The following is a 7,545-nucleotide window of genomic DNA, read 5'->3' as shown; positions in this document are numbered from 1 at the left end:
ACTGTTGAACGAGGCGATACAGATGCCTGTTCTCCCCTAATCCTTGCATTCCTCTTCCTGTACTTTTCCTTTTTTTTCCGCTCCTATGCCACTTCTGATTTTAAATGATCTATCTCTTTAGTTTACCAACTAATAATCTTAAATGCCTTATCTTAAGCATATTCTAATCTTGAAGGCCCAGGCTGATTTTCAGGAGTTTAGGGGGGTGTTTGGGACTGCAGCAACGCACTCAGCTTGGCCCTGCCTCTGAGTATCCTTTTTGAATCTCTCCATTTCTTCCTTTCTGCACACTGCACTCTGTCACTGAGTTCAGCTATTGCCTTCTTCTTCCCTATCTCTTTATCTTTCCTCCATTTCTCCCTCTCTTTCTCTAGATACTCTCTCCTTCTTTCTGGGTCAGCATTACGTCGTTCTCTGTATTTTCGCTGCACTAAGAGGAGGTGCCATTCCTTCAGAAAGACCTGATTCAATTGATATTCATTTATTCTTAAAATACTATACATGCTATATATACTGTAATTGTGTAACTACAATTTATGAATAAAAACACATATTTTGCAACACATTACTGCAAGGTATCCATTTGTCCAACCTGTTGAGTGCATGTCCACCCTGTTATGTGTACATGGATAACAGGGTGGACAATAACAGGGTAGACATTTTGAGCTAAAGTTAGCAACTATGCTCCAAGTGATCGTGATGAAGCTAAGATAATGGCTGCCACATGAAAAGTAATTTGCATTGTTTGACAAATATATTTTGAAATTATGAAATTCGATTAACGTCTTTTGTATTTTTGCATACTCACCAGATTCACCATAATTGTTTTCCCGCCAAGGAAGTGGCATAATATCCTGTTTGTAATGTCATTGTAGAAAATATATATTTTTATAATATATATTTTCTTAGTGCCAGTAAGCACAATGTAACAGGGTGGACAACGATTTTGAGGACGTACAGAAAATAGTCAATATTCTTAGGAAAAGTGCTGTCACGTTCTGACCATAGTTCTTTTGTGTTTTCTTTGTTTTAGTGTTGGTCAGGACGTGAGCTGAGTGGGCATTCTATGTTGTGTGTCTAGTTTTCCCGTTTCTATGTTTGGCCTGATATGGTTCTCAATCAGAGGCAGGTGTTAGGCAATGAGACAGCCTACAGGGAGGAGGTCAGAGACTTGGCAGTGTGGTGCCATGACAACAACCTCTCACTCAACGTCGTTAAGACGAAGGAGTTGATCGTGGATTACAGGAGAAAGAGGGGAGAACAGGCCCCGATCAAAATCGACGGGACTGTAGTGGAGCGGTTCGAGAGCTTCAAGTTTGTTAGTGTCCACAGCACTAAGGACTTAACATGGTCCACACACACCCACACAGTCATGAAGAGGGCACGACAACGACCTCTTCCCCCTCAGGAGGCTGAAAAAATTTGCCATGGGCCCTCGGACCCTCAAAACGTTCTACAGCTGCACCATCAAGAGAATCTTGACTGGGATGCATCACCACTTGGTATGGCAAATGCACCACCCTCGACCGCAAAGCGATACAGAGGGGGGTTCGGACAGCCCAGTACATCACTGGGGCCGACCTCCCTGCCATCCAGGACCTCTATATCAGGAAGGCCTGAAAAATTGCCAAAGACTCCAGCCACCCAAGCCATAGACTGTTCACTCTGCTACCTTCCGGCAAATGGTACCTGAGCATCGACTCTCCGACCAACATGCTCCGAGACAGCTTCTACCCCCAAGCCATAAGACTGCTAAATAGTTCATGGTTACCCAGACTATCTGGGCTGACCCAATCTTGCACTAACTCTAAGCACACTCACAAGACTATACAGCTATATATACACACACTACACTGACACTCACACAAAAAACACACACATACCCTACCGGTCAAAAGTTTTAGAACACCTACTCATTCAAGGGTTTTTCTTTATTTTTACTATTTTCTACATTGTATGAAATAACACACATGGAATCATGTAGTAACCAAAAAGTTTTTTTATATTTGTGATTCTTCAAATAGCCAACCTTTGCCTTGATGACAGCTTTGCACACTCTTCGCATTGTCTCAACCAGCTTCATGAGGTAGTCACCCGGAATGCATTTCAATTAATAGGTGTGCCTTCTTAAAAGTAAACTTGTGGAATTTCTTTCCTTCTTAATGCATTTGTGCCAATCAGTTGTGTTGTGACAAGATAGGGGTTATACAGATGGCAGGTGACCAGTTCAGTTTCTGTTATTGTGACCTCCCTCTTCACGGTTATCATGGAGCACTTCTCTTCATCTTTTTGGATTGTCTCCATTGTGTCAGAGGAACTTCTACATTCCCAGGAGGTTTCAGAGTTGGATGAGTGGTGAGGAAGCAATCCTTACATTCACCATAAGCACATAGCTTCGATTTCGGGTCACACATACTTGAGTTGACCATGTCCTCAAGGTTTTTGGTGGACAAAAGCCCAAGACTATGAAGAGAATTTGCCATGAACTGTAAATTCTCATGGGTTTTGCAGTGACAAGTTTCACGATCACTGTCATTGGGCGTAACAACCCCAAATGTTCTGAGGCGGCAGAAGGAGGTATAGGACAAATGGCCAAGTTCCTCAGACAGGAATTTCCTATGCGGATTTGTCATTGTGTCAGTCAAAAGCCTCTTCTGCATTCTGTTCTTTAGTCATGTGATGGTTTGTTTGCGGCCGGTCGTTATATGACTTACATCATCACGGAGAAAGAAATCCTTCACTTTCCTTTTGATTTCTGTTTCTGTTCTGCTTTCCTTCCTCGTCAAAAAAGAGTAAAGGCCCCCTTCCAACTTTGCTCACTTATTTGAAAAGCCCAACACCGTCTGGGCATACTTCTGAAGTGTATACTTCTTCAACATATTAACAGAGGTCACTTTCGCAATGATTTCCTTGTTCTTCTGTTTCCTTGCATTTCTGTATTTTGTTTTGATATCTTTAATGAGAGATGTGTGAAAGCGAAGAGCCCTCTTGATACGTTATGTCACATTCTGAGGTCTCAGCAATGCTTTGACTGTTGAACGAGGCGATACAGATGCCTGTTCTCCCCTAATCCTTGCATTCCTCTTCCTGTACTTTTCCTTTTTTTTCCGCTCCTTTGCCACTTCTGATTTTAAATGATCTATCTCTTTAGTTTACCAACTAATAATCTTAAATGCCTTATCTTAAGCATATTCTAATCTTGAAGGCCCAGGCTGATTTTCAGGAGTTTAGGGGGGTGTTTGGGACTGCAGCAACGCACTCAGCTTGGCCCTGCCTCTGAGTATCCTTTTTGAATCTCTCCATTTCTTCCTTTCTGCACACTGCACTCTGTCACTGAGTTCAGCTATTGCCTTCTTCTTCCCTATCTCTTTATCTTTCCTCCATTTCTCCCTCTCTTTCTCTAGATACTCTCTCCTTCTTTCTGGGTCAGCATTACGTCGTTCTCTGTATTGTCGCTGCACTAAGAGGAGGTGCCATTCCTTCAGAAAGACCTGATTCAATTGATATTCATTTATTCTTAAAATACTATACATGCTATATATACTGTAATTGTGTAACTACAATTTATGAATAAAAACACATATTTTGCAACACATTACTGCAAGGTATCCATTTGTCCAACCTGTTGAGTGCATGTCCACCCTGTTACGTGTACATGGATAACAGGGTGGACAATAACAGGGTAGACATTTTGAGCTAAAGTTAGCAACTATGCTCCAAGTGATCGTGATGAAGCTAAGATAATGGCTGCCACATGAAAAGTAATTTGCATTGTTTGACAAATATATTTTGAAATTATGAAATTCGATTAACGTCTTTTGTATTTTTGCATACTCACCAGATTCACCATAATTGTTTTCCCGCCAAGGAAGTGGCATAATATCCTGTTTGTAATGTCATTGTAGAAAATATATATTTTTATAATATATATTTTCTTAGTGCCAGTAAGCACAATGTAACAGGGTGGACAACGATTTTGAGGACGTACAGAAAATAGTCAATATTCTTAGGAAAAGTGCTGTCACGTTCTGACCATAGTTCTTTTGTGTTTTCTTTGTTTTAGTGTTGGTCAGGACGTGAGCTGAGTGGGCATTCTATGTTGTGTGTCTAGTTTTCCCGTTTCTATGTTTGGCCTGATATGGTTCTCAATCAGAGGCAGGTGTTAGGCAATGAGACAGCATACAGGGAGGAGGTCAGAGACTTGGCAGTGTGGTGCCATGACAACATCCTCTCACTCAACGTCGTTAAGACGAAGGAGTTGATCGTGGATTACAGGAGAAAGAGGGGAGAACAGGCCCCGATCAAAATCGACGGGACTGTAGTGGAGCGGTTCGAGAGCTTCAAGTTTGTTAGTGTCCACAGCACTAAGGACTTAACATGGTCCACACACACCCACACAGTCATGAAGAGGGCACGACAACGACCTCTTCCCCCTCAGGAGGCTGAAAGAATTTGCCATGGGCCCTCGGACCCTCAAAACGTTCTACAGCTGCACCATCGAGAGAATCTTGACTGGGATGCATCACCACTTGGTATGGCAAATGCACCACCCTCGACCGCAAAGCGATACAGAGGGGGGTTCGGACAGCCCAGTACATCACTGGGGCCGACCTCCCTGCCATCCAGGACCTCTATATCAGGAAGGCCTGAAAAATTGCCAAAGACTCCAGCCACCCAAGCCATAGACTGTTCACTCTGCTACCTTCCGGCAAATGGTACCTGAGCATCGACTCTCCGACCAACATGCTCCGAGACAGCTTCTACCCCCAAGCCATAAGACTGCTAAATAGTTCATGGTTACCCAGACTATCTGGGCTGACCCAATCTTGCACTAACTCTAAGCACACTCACAAGACTATACAGCTATATATACACACACTACACTGACACTCACACAAAAAACACACACATACCCTACCGGTCAAAAGTTTTAGAACACCTACTCATTCAAGGGTTTTTCTTTATTTTTACTATTTTCTACATTGTATGAAATAACACACATGGAATCATGTAGTAACCAAAAAGTTTTTTTATATTTGTGATTCTTCAAATAGCCAACCTTTGCCTTGATGACAGCTTTGCACACTCTTCGCATTGTCTCAACCAGCTTCATGAGGTAGTCACCCGGAATGCATTTCAATTAATAGGTGTGCCTTCTTAAAAGTAAACTTGTGGAATTTCTTTCCTTCTTAATGCATTTGTGCCAATCAGTTGTGTTGTGACAAGATAGGGGTTATACAGATGGCAGGTGACCAGTTCAGTTTCTGTTATTGTGACCTCCCTCTTCACGGTTATCATGGAGCACTTCTCTTCATCTTTTTGGATCGTCTACATTGTGTCAGAGGAACTTCTACATTCCCAGGAGGTTTCAGAGTTGGATGAGTGGTGAGGAAGCAATCCTTACATTCACCATAAGCACATAGCTTCAATTTCGGGTCACACATACTTGAGTTGACCATGTCCTCAAGGTTTTTGGTGGACAAAAGCCCAAGGCTGTGAAGAGAATTTGCCATGAACTGTAAATTCTCATGGGTTTTGCAGTGACAAGTTTCACAATCAGTGTCATTGGGCGTAACAACCCCAAATGTTCTGAGGCGGCAGAAGGAGGTATAGGACAACTGGCCAAGTTCCTCAGACAGGAATTTCCTATGCAGATTTGTCATTGTGTCAGTCAAAAGCCTCTTCTGCATTCCACCAAAAATTCAGACATTTTAATTCCAAACTACAACATTTTCAGACAAGATAGAACTGCCAAAGGGGGCGGTGTTGCAATCTACTGCAAAGATAGCCTGTAGAGTTCTGTCCTACTATCCAGGTCTGTACCCAAACAATTTGAACTTCTACTTTTAAAAATCCACCTCTCTAAAAACAAGTCTCTCACCGTTGCCGCCTGCTATAGACCACCCTCTGCCCCCAGCTGTGCTCTGGATACCATATGTGAACTGATTGCCCCCCATCTATCTTCAGAGCTCGTGCTGCTAGGCGACCTAAATTGGAACATGCTTAACACCCCAGCCATCCTACAATCTAAACTTGATGCCCTCAACCTCACACAAATTATCAATGAACCTACCAGGTACCTCCCCAAAGCCTTAAACACGGGCACCCTCATAGATATCATCCTAACCAACTTGCCCTCTAAATACACCTCTGCTGTTTTCAACCAAGATCTCAGCGATCACTGCCTCATTGCCTGCATCCGTAATGGGTCAGCGGTCAAACGACCTCCACTCATCACTGTAAAACGCTCCCTGAAACACTTCAGCGAGCAGGCCTTTCTAATCGACCTGGCCGGGGTATCCTGGAAGGATATTGATCTCATCCCGTCAGTAGAGGATGCATGGATATATTTTTTAAATGCCTTCCTAACCATCTTAAATAAACATGCCCCATTCAAGAAATGTAGAACCAGGAATAGATATAACCCTTGGTTCTCCCCAGACCTGACTGCCCTTAACCAACAAAAAAACATCCTATGGCGTTCTGCATTAGCATCGAACAGCCCCCGTGATATGCAGCTGTTCAGGGAAGCTAGAAACCATTATACACAGGCAGTTAGAAAAGCCAAGGCTAGCTTTTTCAAGCAGAAATTTGCTTCCTGCAACACTAACTCAAAAAAGTTCTGGGACACTGTAAAGTCCATGGAGAATAAGAACCCCTCCTCCCAGCTGCCCACTGCACTGAAGATAGGAAACACGGTCACCACTGATAAATCCACCATAATTGAGAATTTCAATAAGCATTTTTCTACGGCTGGCCATGCTTTCCACCTGGCTACTCCTACCCCGGTAAACAGCACTGCACCCCCCACAACAACTCGCCCAAGCCTTCCCCATTTCTCCTTCTCCCAAATCTGCTCAGCTGATGTTCTGAATGAGCTGCAAAATCTGGACCCCTACAAATCAGCCGGGCTAGACAATCTGGACCCTTTCTTTCTAAAATTATCTGCCAAAATTGTTGCCACCCCTATTACTAGCCTGTTCAACCTCTCTTTCGTGTCGTCTGAGATTCCCAAAGATTGGAAAGCAGCTGCGGTCATCCCCCTCTTCAAAGGGGGTGACACTCTTGACCCAAACTGCTACAGACCTATATCTATCCTACCATGCCTTTCTAAGGTCTTCGAAAGCCAAGTCAACAAACAGATTACCGACCATTTCGAATCTCACCATACCTTCTCTGCTATGCAATCTGGTTTCAGAGCTGGTCATGGGTGCACCTCAGCCACGCTCAAGGTCCTAAATGATATCTTAACCGCCATCGATAAGAAACATTACTGTGCAGCCCTATTCATTGATCTGGCCAAGGCTTTCGACTCTGTCAATCACCACATCCTCATCGGCAGACTCGACAGCCTTGGTTTCTCAAATGATTGCCTCGCCTGGTTCACCAACTACTTCTCTGATAGAGTTCAGTGTGTCAAATCGGAGGGTCTGCTGTCCGGACCTCTGGCAGTCTCTATGGGGGTGCCACAGGGTTCAATTCTTGGACCGACTCTCTTCTCTGTATACATCAATGAGGTCGCTCTTGCTGCTGGTGAGTCTCTGA

The sequence above is a fragment of the Oncorhynchus mykiss genome, chromosome 11 (assembly GCF_013265735.2).
Source record: "Oncorhynchus mykiss isolate Arlee chromosome 11, USDA_OmykA_1.1, whole genome shotgun sequence".
In the NCBI taxonomy this organism is placed as follows: Eukaryota; Metazoa; Chordata; class Actinopteri; order Salmoniformes; family Salmonidae; genus Oncorhynchus; species Oncorhynchus mykiss.
This window is presented reverse-complemented; position numbering follows the sequence as displayed.